The following is a 17372-nucleotide window of genomic DNA, read 5'->3' on the forward strand; positions in this document are numbered from 1 at the left end:
TTTTCTACATAGACTATCATACCTTCTGCAAATAAGAACAGCTTTATTATTTTTTTCTTTTCAGTCTGTATGCCTTTTATTTTTTTTCTGTGTCAAGGTTACTGAAGGGAGTGTGCCCTCATATATGTGTAAGGGAAAGAGACTACATGCTAAGGTGCTACATGCAGCATTAGAAGTACAATTTGAGCATTTGTGTATTAGAAAGCTAAGGCACTCTTCACAATAGGCAGAGAGAGAAAGAGAAGGAGGGAGAGAGAGTGAAGAGAGAGAGAACTCAGAACACATATCTCTAAGACTCTATAGCTATGACATGAATTAATTATGAAAATACAGTACCAGAGCGTTTGGGATGTGTTAGTATCCTCCTTTTTTTTTTTTTTGCAGTACAGGGGCCTCTCACTGTTGTGGCCTCTCCCGTTGCGGAGCACAGGCTCCGGATGCGCAGGCTCAGCAGCCATGGCTCACGGGCCCAGCTGCTCCGCAGCATGTGGGATCTTCCCAGACCGCGGCATGAACCCATGTCCCCTGCATCAGCAGGTGGACTCTCAACCACTGCGCCACCAGGAAAGCCCCAGCATCCTCCTCTTTCATAGGAATAGGGCAGCCAGAAGAGTGGAGTCTTGAATTTCAAGAAACTGCCTAGAATAAAATAAACTCTTCAGGATATACTTAACTATGGAAACCAGTAACTTGTGTTCAAGTCCAAATCCCCAGTGAGAAATCAGGACATAGCTTCTACACCAAGTCCAAGGTGCAGAAGAACTGTGAACTAGAGACAAATCACAGTTGCTTTGTCTTGGTTCAAAAGAGGGATGTGTAACAAGTGTGTTAGTCAGGACTCTTTTAGTTGCAAATGACATTAAACAACTCAACTGGGCTTAAACAAAACAGGAAATGTGTTAAACCAAGAAACTGAGATGTCTGAGGTAGAAGTTCAATGGCTCTGGGCACTCAGCTACCGTCATTACTCTCCTTGCGGGTTAGATTCTTCTCCTGCAGACCTTATCCGAGCATAGCATCCATGTCTGTCAGCAATTCTGGGCTTACATTCTCTAAAGTGAGTGAGCCTCAGCACAAGGAGAATGGTCATTTCCCAATATTTTCAGCAGAAGTCAGTGGGAGGACTCCCTGGCCTGGCTTTGCTCACACGACCCTCACTGAACCAGTTCCTATGGTTGCTGAATGCAATCCTATCATTCGACTAACATTCAGTTAAAATGTACTTATGGAGAACTGACAGTCTTTATCATTCTATGCAATGTTTTGGGTGTAGGGGTTGGTGCAGGAAAACTAAGAAATGAGCTTCCACATTTATGCAGAGAGAATTCAAGTCCCCTACCTCCTTTCACCCAGTCAAGTCTCACACCAAGACAGTGCCAGGCTGTTAAACACCTCCTTGGTTTCTCTTTGAGTCTCCACAATACGCTGAGTGTGAGCTCAACAGCAAGTGAGCTAAGACGTCAGCCTGTCTGCCAGTGAACTCAGGGCCCTCCACCTGAGTTTCAATATGCAGAGTGCATTGGACGCAAAGACATCTCTATAAATGAGAGCACCAGAGCTTCAAAAGCAAAACACACAGCATCACATTTTATGGATTTGCAGCAGCAAAGTTAAAATCTATGGGAATTCTTTTCAGGAAAGGCATGTTGCAACTTTTAAGCTGCCCTTCATTACTTGAAAGAATTCATATTCAGCACACTAGAGGAAGTATTTTCAGGAGGAAATCTACATTTGAAAATGATCACGGTGAGCAAAAGTTATCTTGCGAAAGGGATACAGCACCTGAGATCATTGAGGGCGCTGGGAAAGATCAAACGGCCTCCAAATTGCCAACCTCAGCTAAATGCACTCACACCCTCCCTGTGGTTTCCATCACACGTCCTTCAGTGAAGCGTGGCTGGGAAAGGTGCATGTGAGCCCAGCTCTATGAAGCCTCCCAGCAGAGACCATGCACTCAGAGGCAGGGTTGAATTTTCCCCATGAAAATTGAGCACAAGACACACAGGCTTGTTGTAAAACTTCAGTGGCATCACCTACTGTGATCTACACAGCACAGCAGGTATAACGTTGCTGTTTTAAGCACAAATAGTTCTATGGCCTGAACAGGAAAAATGTTGTCTCTGCCTTTGAAGGGCCCACATTTGAAAGAAAGAGATGGCAAAAATGAGCGACCTCAGACCGGGAGGGACAGGGAAGGTGCTCATACAGGAGAAGGGAAGGATTCAGGAATTCCTCCTTCCAGGGGGTAAGTAGAGCTGAGACTTAGCAAAGCAGAGATAGGAAGAGAGTCCTAGGAAGATGGACGGGACTACAGGAAAAGAAGATGTGGTTAAGGTAAACTGCAGTATACGGATACGAGAAAGTGCAGTGCATGACCACAGCTGCCAGGGACTTTGAATGTTCAAGGTCCAGAAAGGCACCTGCATTTTCCAGTGAGTGACTACACATGGGCACTGAGTTTCCATGCTTCAATCTGCAGGAAATTGGATAAGGAGATGTGTATGCTCCATCTTGCTCCTGCTTCCTTTTCCATTTCTTTACCCAAGTATTTGTGTCTTAAGAGGAGAGCCTTGGAGGCCTGAAAGCTTCATTTCAAACCCCTTGAAAGTCAGCAGGAGGGAAACGGATTCAGGGCTCAGTGACGCCCCTTCCACTACATGTCCTCATCTTGTCTGCAGGGAGCCATGGTGCTTCTCTTGTCAAATGAGAAGTCCAAAATGATTCAGCAGTGTAACACCCTGAAGAGTTTGTCAGGAACGCCCAAGGAGCAATATCAATCTCCCACCCACCAACCATTTTTACCTGTCATATGTATGTATGTATATATATATATATATATATATATATATATAATGTACATATATATTATATATATGCATCTATATCTATCTATCTACCTATCTATCCATAATTAATCCTAAGATGTTTTGTTTTTAATGAAACACAAGAAGAACATACTGATGGGTACCTTTGTTAATGTCAATGGTCTTCTGGAGAATTCACTATCACTAACCCAGGCCCAGTCCTGGATTCCTGGTATGCTTTCCCACTTCACGGACTGTCTTCTCTGATGTTTGCTCACATGAGAAATCACTTCAGGTTTTCCTGTGCACACTGTTATTTCAGTTCCTTCTTAATAGATAGCCTGGCTCTAATTCCAGGAAGGAATTATATCTATATATCTCTCTGTATAACTATATATTACATATATATGTATATATATGAGAATAAGATTCCAGAAAAATATATATCTGTATATTTATACCCATTTATAGAGAGTGGAATAAAATTCACTTATTTTTATTATTCAGACCCTTCCGTAGCTATGATATAGTATTGCCCTTGAATCTGTCAAACTCAAAAGCTGGACTTTGAAGAGCAGTAACAGTTAAAAACCATACATGAGAGCCCAGGAGCTTCATGAATTGCTTACATCTTCCTTCTAAACTGTACACTTGGGTACTTTTTAAAGAGAGCTGAAGGAAATAGTTGAAACATTTCCTTTCTCAACTCTTTGCTGTTCTCTTCCATGCACATGGGGTGGGCAGAGGCGAGCATGGTCACAGCCCACTGAATCAATCACAGAGAGGCTGTGTACCTGCTCAGCACTTAAAATTATGTTTATGTGAAAGCCACAAGTAAAGTTAATGAACCATAAAGTTAGGAACAGGCCAGGAAGGTCCTATCGTAATACTTTTGCTGCTCTGCTGTATGTTTTTAAAATTTGTATTTAATTATGTTGCTGTTGTAATTATGGGGAGCTTTAAAATGACTGGGATGTTTGTAAAGACCTTTATTTATTACCTCTAATTGCATTCTGAGCAGAAATGTCTTACATTCATCAAGTGGAATAAGAAGAGAACAGATGAAGCACAGCGGTACTTGGTGATTCAGCTCATGCTGGTGGAACAGGTAGAGCTGCCAGCGTCTTTCTTTTTAAATATCCATCCTTAATATGTAACAGACTTGGAGATAAGTCACTGAGAGAGAAGACAGCGCATGTCATATCACCTTTTCCTGAGTGGCATGGTCTCGACTGACCTCAGGACGCTAGTCCTTTTAGAGTACTAATTCATTTTACCTCTATTCACGAGACATGAATGGAATTTCTCTCTACTAAAGTCCAGAGAATGGCCGTGGAAGTCTACCTGAGCTGCTCATGATTCTCTTTTTTTTTAATTAATTTTTATTGGCGTCTAGTTGCTTTACAGCGTTGTGTTAATTGCTGCTGTTCAGCAAAGTGACTCAGTTATACATATACATAAATGCACTCTTTTTTAGATTATTTTCCCATATCGTATGATCCTCTTAATGGGACTTGAATTTGAGCATTCTGACTTCTCTCAGATAGGCTAGGCATATGTATACATATATATAATAAATGTGTATGTCAGACAACAACAAACAGCCTCGCACTAGATCACTTAGACCCCAAAGATCTGAAGCAGTGGTCCTCAACCCTAGCGGTATTTTAGAATCACCTGGGAGCTTATTATACACTTGATCCACACCCTAGAGGACTTAGCTCTGAATTTCTGGAGGTGGCCCCAGGTGTTAGTAATTTTGAAGTGTCCTACCTGCTTCCAAGTGCACTCAAAACTGAACTATTACTGCATGAAAGGAATTTGGAGTACATTTCATTCTACTTAAGATAGAACTACTACCTTAATTAACAAATTTCAGTGCATCTTAAAGTGGTGTGGTAAATCTACTAGAATAATGAAGATCGTGATGACGGTGGGGGATAGCAGTTATTTAGTGATAACTATTTCTGTTTTCCAAGCCCCTGATAAGCTCTTTATGTTTATTCTATCACTGGCTTCCCACAGTATCTAACAAGATAGGAATTTTTATTGTCTTCATTTCATAGATGAGAGAACTTGGATTCAGCAAGTGTAGCTAATTTTACAAGACTGCATACTTATTTATGGGTAAAGCTGGGCTAGGATTTAATTCCAGATCTAACTCTAAAATCATAGAACTTGACCACTGAGGTTCTGCTTATTTAAAAACCTGCAAAGGGAGATCCCAGAGAGAGGACTGGGGTTGGCTGCATGAACACAACCTGAAGGGGGCTAGTGCGCCTCAGCTAGCAGGGAGAGAGTCTGGGAAAGAGTCTGGACTTCCCTAAGAGGCAAGAGACCATTGTTTCAGGGTGCGCGAGGAGAGGAGATTCAGAACACCACCTAAATGAGCTCCAGAGACGGGCGCGAGCCGCGGCTAAAAGTGCGGACCCCAGAGACGGGCATGAGACGCTAAGGCTGCTGCTGCCGCCACCAAGATGCCTGTGTGCGAGCACAGGTCACTATCCACACCCTTCTTCCGGGGAGCCTGTGCAGCCCGCCACTGCCAGGGTCCCGGGATCCAGGGACAACTTCCCCGGGAGAACGCACGGCGTGCCTCAGGCTGGTGCAACGTCATGCTGGCCTCTGCTGCCGCAGGCTCGCCCCGCATCCTCACCCCTCCCTACCCCCGGCCTGAGTGAGCCAGAGCCCCCGAATCAGCAGCTCCTTTAACCCCGTACTTTCTTAGTGAAGAACAGACGCCCTCAGGTGACCTACATGCAGAGGCGGGGCCACATCCAAAGCTGAACCCTGGGAGCTGTGCGAGCAAAGAAGAGAAAGGGAAATCTCTCCCAGCAGCCTCAGGAGCAGCAGGTTAATCTTCCACAATCAACATGATGTACCCTGCATCTGTGGAATACCTGGATAGACAACGAATCATCCCAAATTGAGGAGGTGGACTTTGGGGGCAACTGTAGCCTTGGGGTTTGCTGTATGCAATTGACTAGTATCTGATGTTTATGTTTATCTTAGTATAGTTTTTAGCACTTGTTATCATTGGTAGATTTGTTTATTGGTTCTGTTGCTCTCTTCTTTTCTTAACTACTTTTTAAAATTTATAATTTAATATATTTTTTATTTTAATAACTTTCTTTTCTTTCTTTCTTTCTTTTCTTTCTTTCTTTCTCTCTCTCTCTCTCCCTCTCTCTCTCTCTCTCTCTCTCTCTCTCTCTCTCTCTCTCTCTCTCTCTTTCTTTCTTTTTTTCCCTTTTCTCCTGAGCCGTGTGGCTGACAGTGTCTTGGTGCTCCAGCAAGGTGTCAGGCCTGAGCCTCTAAGGTGGGAGAGCCAAGTTCAGGACATTAGACCACCAGAAACCACCCAGCCCCATGTAACATCAAACAGTGAAAGCTCTCCCAGAGATCTCCGTCTCAATGCTAAGACCCAGCTCCACTGATTGACCAGCAAGCTGCAGTGCTGGATGCCCCATGCCAAACTACAAGCAAGACAGGAACACAACCCCACCCATTAGCAGAGAGGCTGCCTAAAATCATAATAAGTTCACAGACACACCAAAACACATCACCAGGCGTGGTCCTGCTGACCAGAAAGACAGAATCCAGCCTCATCCACCAAAACACAGGCACCAGTCACCTCCACCAGGAAGCCTACACAACCCACTGAACTAACTTTACCCATTGGGGGCAGACACCAAAAACAACAGGAACTACGAATGTGCAGCCTGTGTAAGGGAGACCCCAAACACAGTAAGATAAGCAAAATGAGAAGACAGAGAAACAGACAACAGATGAAGGGGCAGGGCAAAACCCACCAGACCAAACAAATGAAGAGAAAATAGGCAGTCTAACTGAAAATGAATTCAGAGTAATGATAGTAAAGATGATCCAAAATCTTGGAAATAAAATGGAGAAAATACAAGAAACGTTTAACAAGGACCTAGAAGAACTAAAGAGCAAGCAAACAATGATGAACAGCACAATAAATGAAATCAAAAATTTCCCAGAGGGAATCAATAGCAGAATAACTGAGGCAGAAGAATGGACAAGTGACCTGGAAGATAAAACAGTGGAAATAACTACTACAGAGCAGAATAAAGAAAAAAGAGTGAAAAGACTTGATGCCAGTCTCAGAGAGCTCTGAGACAACATTAAATGCACCAACATTCAAAATATATGGGTCCCAGAAGAAGAAAAGAAAAAGAAAGGGACTAAGAAAATATTTGAAGATATTATAGTTGAAAACTTCCCTAATATGAAAAAGGAAATAGTCAATCAAGCCCAGGAAGTGCAGAGAGTTCCACATAGGATACATCCAAAGAGAAACACACCAAGACAAATATTAAGCAAAATATCAAAAATTAAGTACAAAGAAAAATATTAAAAGCAGCAAGGCAAAAACAACAAATAGCATACAAGGGAATCCCCATAAGATTAACAGCTGATCTTTCAGCAGAAACTTTGAAAGCCAGAAGGGAGGGGCAGGACATATTTAAAGTGATGAAAGGGAAAAACCTACAACCAAGATTACACTACCCAGCAAGTATCTCATTCAGATTCGACGGAGGAATTAAAACCTTTACAGACAAGCAAAAGCTAAAAGATTTCAGCACCACCAAACCAGCCTTACAACAAATGCTAAAGGAACTTCTCTAGGCAGGAAACACAAGAGAAGGAAAAGACCTACAAAAACAAACCCAAAGCAATTCAGAAAATGGTAATAAGAACATACATATCAAAAATTACCTTAAATGTAAATGGATTAAATCCTCCAAACAAAAGACAGAGACTGGCTGAATGGATACAAATACTAGACCTGTATATATGCTGTCTATAAGAGACCCACTTCAGATCTAGGGACACATACAGACTGAAAGTGAGGGGGTGGAAAGACTTTAAAATAAAGACTATTACAAGGGATAAAGAAGGACATTACATAAAGATCAAGGGATCAACCAAAGAAGAAGATATAACAGTTGTAAATATTTATGCACCCAACATAGGAGCACCTCAATATATAAGGCAAATGCTAACAGCCATAAACAGGGAAATGAACACTAACACATTAATAGTAGGGGACTTTAACAACCCACTTTCACCAATGGACTGATCATCCAAAATGAAAATAAATAAGGAAACACAAGCTTTAAATGATACATTAAGCAAGATGGACTTAATTGACATTTATAGGATATTCTATCCAAAAACAACAGAATACACATTCTTCTCAAGTGCTCATGGAACATTCTCCAGGATAGATCATATCTTGGGTCACATATCAAGGCTTTGTAAATTTAAGAAAATTGAAATCATATCAAGTATCTTTTTCGACCACAGCACTATGAGATTAGATATCAATTACAGGAAAAAGACTGCAAAAAATATAAAGACATAGAGGCTAAGCAAGACACTACTAAATAACCAAGAGATCACTGAAGCAATCAAAGCAGAAATCAAAAAATTCCTATAAACCACTGACACTGAAAACACGATGGTCCAAATCCTATGGGATGCAGCAAAAGCAATTCTAAGAGGGAAGTTTCTAGCAATACAATCCTACCTCAAGAAATAAGAAAAATCTCTAATAAAAAACCTAGCTTTACACAGAAAGCAATTAAAGAAAGAACAAAAAAACCCCAAAGTTAACAAAAAGAAAGAAATCATAAAGATCAGATCAGAAATAAATGAAAAAGAAATGAAGGAAATTATTGCAAAGGTCAATAAAACTAGAAGCTGGTTCTTTGAGAAGATAAACAAAATTGATAAACAATTAGCCAGAGTCATCAAGAAAAAAAGGGAGAAGAATCAAATCAACAGAATTAGATAAGTAAACGGAGAAATAACAACTGACACTGCAGAAATACAAGGGATCATGAGAGATTACTACAAGCAACTATATGCCAGTAAAATGGACAAGCTGGAAGAAATGGACAAGTTCTTAGAAATGCACAACCTTCCTAGACTGAACTAGGAAGAAATAGAAAGTATAAACAGACCAATAACAAGCACTGAAAATGAAACTGGTTAAAAATCTTCCAACAAACAAATTCCCAAGAACAGATGGCTTTACATGTGAAATCTATCAAACATTTAGAGAAAAGCTAACACTTACCCTTCTCAAACTCTTCCAAAATATAGCAGAGGGAGGAACACTCCCAAACTCATTCTACAAGGCCACCATCACCCTGATACCAAAACCAGACAAAGATGTCACAAATAAAGAAATCTACAGGGCAACAACACTGATAAACACTGATGCAAAAATCCTCAACAAAATACTAGCAAACGGAATCCAACAACACATTAAAAGGATCATACACCATGATCAAGTGGGGTTTAACCCAGGAATGCAAGGATACTTCAATATACACAAATCAACCAATGTGATAAACCATATTAACAAATTGAAATATCAAAAACATATGGTCATCTCAATAGGTGCAGAAAAAAACTTTTGACAAAATTCAGCACCCATTTATAATAAAAACCCAACAGAAAGTAGGCATAGAGGGAACTTACCTCAACATAATAAAGGCCATATATGACAAACCCACATCCAACATCATTCTCAATGCTGACAAACTGAAACCATTTCCACTAAGATCAGGAAAAAAAAGGTTACCCACTCTCACCACTATTACTCAACATAGTTTCGGAAGTTTAAGCCACAGCAATCAAAGAAGAAAAAGACATAAAAGCAATCCAAATTGGAAAAGAAGAAGTAAAATTGTCACTGTTTGCAGATGACATGATACTATACATAAAATCCTAAAGATGCTACCAGAAAACTACTAAAGCTAATCAATGAATTTGGTAAAGCAGCAGGATACAAAATTAACACACAGAAGTCTCATACATTCCTATACACTAACAACGAAAGTTCAGAAAGGGAAATTAAGGAAACACTCCCTTTTACCACTGCAACAGAAAGAATAAAATACCTAGGAATAAACCTACCTAAGGAGAAAAAACACATGTATGCAGAAAACTATAAGACACTGATGAAAGAAATTAAACATGATACAAACAGTTGAAGAGATATACCATGTCCTTGGATTGGAAAAATCAACATTGCAAAAATGACTCTACTACCCAAAGCAATCTACAGATTCAATACAATCCCTATCAAACTACCAATGGCATTTTTCACAGAACTAAAACAAAAATTTTCACAATTTGTGTGTAAACACACAAGATCCCAAATAGCCAAAGCAATCTTGAGAAAGAAAAATGGAGCTGGAGGAATCAGGCTGTGAGACTTTAGACTATACTACAAAGTTATAGGAATCAAGACAGTATGGTACTGGCACAAAAACAGAAATATAGATCAATGGATCAGGACAGAAAGCCCAGAGATAAACCCACATACATATGGTCACCTTATCTTTGATAAAGGAGGTAAGAATATACAGTGGAGCAAAGACAGCCTCTTCAGTAAGTGGTGGTGGGAAAACTGGACAGCTCCATATAAAAGAGTGAAATTAGAACACTCCCTAACACCATACACAAAAATAAGCTCAAAACGGATTAAAGACCTAAATGTAAGGTCAGGCACTATAAAACTCTTAGAGGAAAACATAGGCAGAACACTCCATGACATAAATCACAGCAAGATCCTTTTTGACCCAGCCCCTAGAGAAATGGAAATAAAAACAGAAATAAACAAATGAGACCTAAGGAAACTTAAAAGCTTTTGCACAGTAAAGGAAACCATAAACAAGACCAAAAGGCAACCCTCAGAATGGGAGAAAATATTTTCAGAGGAAGCAACTGACAAAGGATTAATCTCTAAAATTTACAAGCAGCTCATGCAGCTCAATATCAAAAAACAAATAATGCAATCCAAAAATAGGCAGAAGACCTAAATAGACATTTCTCCAAAGAAGATATACAGATTGCTAACAAACACATGAAAGGATGCTCAACATCACTAATCATTAGAGAAATGAAAATCAAAAGTACAATGAGGTATCACCTCACACCAGTCAGAATGGCCGTCATCAAAAAATCTACAAATAATAAATGCTGGAGAGGGTGTGGAAAAGGGAACATTCTTGCACCATCAGTGGGAATGTAAATTGATACAGCCACTATGGAGAACAATATGGAGGTTCCTTAAAAAATGAAAAATAGAGCTACTATATGACACAGCATTCCCACTACTGGGCACATACCCTGAGAAAGCCATAATTCAAAAAGAGTCATGTACCAGAATGTTCATTGCAGCAGTATTTACAATAGCCAGGACATGGAAGCAATCTAAGTGTCCATCGACAGATGAATGGATAAAGAAGATGTGGCATATATATACAATGGAATATTACTCAACCATAAAAAGAAATGAAATTGAGTTATTTGTAGTGAAGTGGATGGACCTCGGGTCTGTCATACAGAGTGAAGTAAGTCAGAAAGAGAAAAACAAATACCGTATGCTAACACACATATATGGAATATTAAAAAAAAATGGTTTGAAAAACCTAGGGGCAGGACAGGAATAAAGACACAGATGTAGAGAATGGACTTGAGAACACGGGGAAGGGGAAGTGTAAACTTGGATGAAGTGAGGGAGTGACATTGACATATATACGCTACCAAATGTAAAATAGATAGCTAGCAGGAAGCAGCCACATAGCACAGGGAGATCAGCTTGGTGCTTTTTGACCACCTAGAGGGCTGGGATAGGGAGAGTGGTAGAGAGACGCAAGAGGGAGCAGATATAGTGTTATATGTATACATATAGCTGATTCACTTTGTTATGCAGCAGAAACTAACACAATGTTGTAAAGCAACTATACTCCAATAAAGATGTTAGAAAAAAAAAAGACTCAAAAAAATATATATAACAAAACCAACCCTGCAAAGGTGCCATCCCATCTTCACTCTATTTGGATGAATTTATTTTACCTAATGCAGCATTGCTTTCCTCATTACTCATCATGGAAGTGTACCCAGTGATTCCAAATATACCATAGTAACTTTTATCCCCAAATTTTTTCCGATATCAACACAGACATCATATATTCCAGAAATAGACACTACTCTCCCAATATATAACTGTTTTATTCTTTCCTTAACACACATACACACATACGCACACACAGGATTTATGATTAAATTTAGAACACTTGCTCTGTGCCCAGTATTTTACTATATATAGACACTAAACCTGACCTCACTTAGTTCCTTAATTGAGGTACACTGTCATTAAAATATACCATTACAAAATATTATACATACAATAAGAGCAAAAATAGAAATGTTTCAGAGGATGGTATGATTAATATGGCTGAGGGACGTTGGAACAATGGAAAGGTTATATAATTAAAAAAAAAAAAAACCGAAAGAAAAAATCTCTAAAAGTAGAAAAAATGGAGATAAATGTACCTAAAAGTATACCAAGTAGGAGGCAGAGAGACTTATATAAGTATTAAGTGATTTTATAACCCAGTATATCCAAAATAAACACAAAGAAATCTTATATTGGGTTTTTAGTCTATAACAATTTTGTCCTGTCATTTTGTTCTGTAAATAATATCAATATTGCTATTTTACTATTTAGAAACTATTGCATATATGTACACTAGTTAAAATAGGATAAAGAAAATACACACTATGTCAATATTATTAGGAAATAATATTTTCATAAGAGAAAATAAATATAAAAATAAAATCAGAGAATTTTAATAAACATCAAATCATATAATCTTCACAAGTTGTAAAATGCTTTATGAATTCATTATTTTTTTCTGTTCTGAAAAGTATACATTGAAGTAATGACAAGCCAGTACCATTTAACACACCTACTTCCTATGGCTTCTAAATACCATTTCCCACTAAAAGGAACCAGGGCTCCTTGGAGAAAATGGCTGACTCCAGAATGGAGAATAAAATATACTTATTTGTGCTGTATGAAATTGCCTCTATGTAGGTTCAAAATGGTTGAATATTGGCACTTTCAAAGGATTCACCTAATACAAAATCAGCCTGGGACATTTGGTCATGCAGAAAAGCAAATAAGTTAGATTAAGCAGGAGGATATATTCTGAAGTAGTCATGGATGTCTGAATTTGTCTTGAAATATCCTAACAAACAAACAAACAAAAGCAACATGTAAGTGAAGGAGAGGGTGCAAGAATCAAAAACAACAAAGATTGATGAGGGTTGAAGCTCTACTTTGGATGTGCTCAAACGTTTTCATAAATACACAATTTTTTAAAATGTTTAAAAATATTGGAAAGCATGATGCCAAAGAGACAATACTCTGAAGACTTTTATAGGATAAATAGGAATTTAATGGCTTCCTGGGAGAAGTCCAAGCAATGAAAACAGCCTGAGGCAGGTGTGGGCATGTGGAATCACATAACACGGTCTGCCAGCCAACAGCATCTATGTACACCTGGGACATCCACTGAGAGGATTGAAGATGGCAGGAGAAGGAGTCAGATTGTTAATGAATAGGGAAACAGTGCTATAAAATAGGAGGGAAAACAATCGAGGCCAGAATCCTAGCCTGGCACATTTTATTTATTTATTTATTTTTATTTATTTATTTATTTATTTATTTTAAATATATGTCTTTTTTTAAAAATCTTTATTGGAGTATAATTGGTTTACAATGTTGTGTTAGTTTCTGCTGTATAACAAAGTGAGTCAGCTATATGTATATATATCTCCCCATATCCTCTCCTTCTTGTGTCTCCTTCCCACCCTCCCTATCCCACCCCACTAGGTGGTCACAAAGCACCAAGCTGATCTCCCTGTGCTATGAAGCTGATTCCCACTAGCTGTCTATTTTACATTTGGTAGTGTATATATGTCCATGCAACTTCCGCACTTCATCCCAACTTACACTTCCCCCTCCCCATGTCCTCAAGTCCATTCTCTACGTCTGTGTCTTTATTCCTGTCCTGCCCCTAGGTTTTTCAGAACCATTTTTCTTTTAGATTTCATATATATATGTATTAGCATACAGTATTTTCTTTTCTCTTTCTGACTTACTTCACTCTGTATGACAGATCCGAGGTCTATCCACCTCACTACAAATAACTCAATTTCATTTCTTTTTATGGCTGAGTAATATTCCATTGTATATATGTGACACATCTTCTTTATCCATTCATCTGTCGATGGACACTTAGGTTGCTTCCATGTCCTGGCTATTGCAAATACTGCTGCAATGAACATTTTGGTACATGACTCTTTTTGATTTATGGTTTTCTGAGGGTGTATTCCAAGTAGTGGGATTGCTGAGTCTTATGGTAGTTCTATTTTTAGTTTTTTAAGGAACCTCCATATTGTTCTCCGTAGTGGCTGTATCAATTTACATTCCCACCAACAGTGCAAGAGGGTTCCCTTTTCTCTACACCCTCTCCAGCATTTATTGTTTGTAGATTTTTTAATGATGGCCATTCTGACTGTTGTGAGGTGATATCTCATTGTAGTTTTGATTTTCATTTCTCTAATGATTAGTGATGTTGAGCATCCTTTCATGGCTTTGTTGGCAATCTGTATATCTTCTTTGGAGAAATGTCTTTTTACGTCTTCTGCCTATTTTTGGATTGGGTTGTTTGTTCTTTTGATATTGAGCTGCATGAGCTGCTTGTATATTTTGGAGATTAATCCTTTGTCAGATTAATCCTTTGTTTGCAAATATTTTCTCCCATTTTGAGGGTTGTCTTTTCATCTTTTTATGGTTTCCTTTGCTGTGCAAAAGCTTTTAAGTTTCATTAGGTCCCATTTGTTTACTTTTGTTTTTATTTCCATTTCTCTAGGAGGTGTGTCAAAAAGAACCTTGCTGTGATTTATGTCATAGAGTGTTCTGCCTATGTTTTCCTCTAAGAGTTTTATAGTGTCTGACCTTACATTTAGGTTTTTAATCCATTTTGAGTTTATTTTTGTGTATGGTGTTAGGGAGTGTTCTAATTTCATTCTTTTACATGGAGCTGTCCAGTTTTCACTGCACCCCTTATTGAAGAAGCTGTCTTTTTTCCATTGCATGTTCTTGCCTCCTTTATCAAAAATAAGGTGACCATATGTACGTGGGTTTATCTCTGGGCTTTCTATCCTGTTCCATCGATCTATACCTGGCACACTTTAAATATATCTTTTTGGGAGAGATCCTTAATCTCCCTCTGACTCAAGTTTATCACTTGGAAAATGGAGTAGAACATATGTACCTCTCAGTGTCAACAGGATGGTCAAAGGGGAGAATTCATGGAAAATGTTTCAAAGTCCAATGAAACAGGCATATGCTAGTTTTGTCGCCATTGTTGTTATCTGTGTGCAGTGCACACACATAAAACTCTATGCCCAGAAATGATTCCTGATGTTAGCCAATATCTAACTCATCTCAGTTCCTTTTTTTTTTTTTTTTGCTGTTATTAAATAACGGAGATATCACTTCTGAATGCACTTTGATGAATTATAATCATGAAATTGGAATTATGGAATAATTCTACTTCTTTCTCTTGGGAAATACCAAGCACTAAATTATGTCATATAATTGAGCATATTCTAGAATTAAAAACTTAGTTTACTAGAGATCAAAGTTTGTCTCTGTTCCCTGAAAAGAGTAAATTTAATTTTTGGTAACTTTATTTTTAAAACACTTACAATTAATTTACAAAATTGTCAATTGCATTTTCACATTGCATATTATTCTTATTACAAAGGTTATAGGGAACATGTAGAAAGTAGTTGGGGGACTCATAAGGAGAAAATTAAATACTTTTATCATTGACTTATTTACGTTTTACACTGACCTGTAATCCTTTCCAGTGCATACATTTGTGTAGTCGTGAGTGTGTGTGTGTCAACACGGTCTTCTTGATTTTGGTCACAGCTTAGTCTTGATATTCGGAAGTGATGGCTGCCAGAATACAGATCTCTTTAGGTTCCTAGGAGACTCTATGGCTCATATGCAACCCCATTAATTCAACCTTCCCTATTCTTTTCACATGTCATATAATGATGATAATGAATCAGGAAGTGGCTATTTGAGAAATGTTCAGTAGACCGAACCAATTTATCATGTTCTGTTAAATGAAAGAGTAACAATAAAAACAAAATTGACCATGATAGTGCAAAGCCTTCTGAAGGATTTAGGAAGAGCTGATGACAGCACGACAGACTGACCAGCAGTGGCTTCTACCCAGAGCACCAGATGACTCTTTAAAATATTTGGCATACATCAGGAGCCTTTAAGGCATGCACACATAGCTATTTCGGGGCAAACGTCCTTGCCTGAAGTCTGTAATGTTAGGAGTTTTTGCAAATAGATGTCAGAGTCTTTAGAGATAAACTAAATGAGGAAGGAGTTTTGGTCTTCCATGGGAGGATTTCACGAATTCCAGATTAAAGAATAGATTGGTATAAATATCAGAGGGATAGCAATCATAGATTAATAGAATTACAGAGTTGGAGAAAATCTTCAAGATTTCACCATCTATACTGGACATGTTGAACTAGATACAACCCGGACACTTGGGTCCTTTTATGCACAGTCCTAATTCTTAAAACTTTCTCTCTTGTGCTGAAATCTGCTTCCCTCTAATATCCACTAATTCATATTAGTTTTACTTTCTGGTATCAAATAGAATCATTCTATACACTCCCAGATATTTGAAGATGTAGAACCAGTTCTTTTATTCCCTTAGCTAAATGGTCTGCTATTTTCTCCTTCAAATAACTTGTTTTCTTATCCCTTATTATACTGGCCATGTGCACCTTGATTTAGTCTAGCTTGCAACAAGAGTCTACATAACTTCTTTAATAGAAGTTGGATATGAGTTCTCAGGGAATTAAAGAAAAATAGAAGAACATAGTCAGTTACATATTCCTCTTTGTCCTTGAGGAGATGTCGTGTCAGGGATCTGATCACCAGGCTTTGAAGTAATGTTCTCCTGTGGAGCTTCATGTCAGGAGCAATGTGATGATGTGATGGAGTAAACGAATTCATCCGCAGAGACATCTCTCCAGGAAAATGTAGAAAGAGATTTGTGAGACAGCGTAAGACCAACCACCAAGGTAAGATCTTCTTCTTGGTCTTCATTGTCCACTCAACTTGTATCCAGTCTACTTCCAAGATTTTGCCATTATATTCTAGGGCCACTAGAATTCCAGCTCTCCACTCACCTATTCTTGAGTTTTTAACCCTTCCACCACACATAATTTAATTCTTTAAGGTAACGGCATCTGACCATCAGAAATTACCATGCTGGCTGCAGGGCTGTGGTTGGGTTCTATGGGATTAGTAAAATAATCACAAAATACTCTCACATAGCATGTTAACAAAAATAGTTCTAATGTCACATTGCTGTGGCTATTTATTTTTTGTAGGTCCTCTTCCTGAAAATCTAAAACAGAACTCCAAATGTATGAAGGAATGAACTCTGCAATCAGGGCACAAAAGTGAGCACCAATTCATATGATCTATCTAAACAGTTTTCTGATCATTCAGCTTGATTTCCCAAACTGTGTTCTCAGAAAATGATATTAATGGATTCTCTATTGGAAAAAAAAATGTGTTCCATGAGAAATACTGAGAAATACTAAAATATCTTTGAGAAATACTGA

Source organism: Aethalodelphis obliquidens, unplaced genomic scaffold, assembly GCF_003676395.1.
Source record: "Aethalodelphis obliquidens isolate GAN/ISIS:26980383/991018 unplaced genomic scaffold, ASM367639v1 scaffold12, whole genome shotgun sequence".
NCBI classification, from domain to species: domain Eukaryota; kingdom Metazoa; phylum Chordata; class Mammalia; order Artiodactyla; family Delphinidae; genus Aethalodelphis; species Aethalodelphis obliquidens.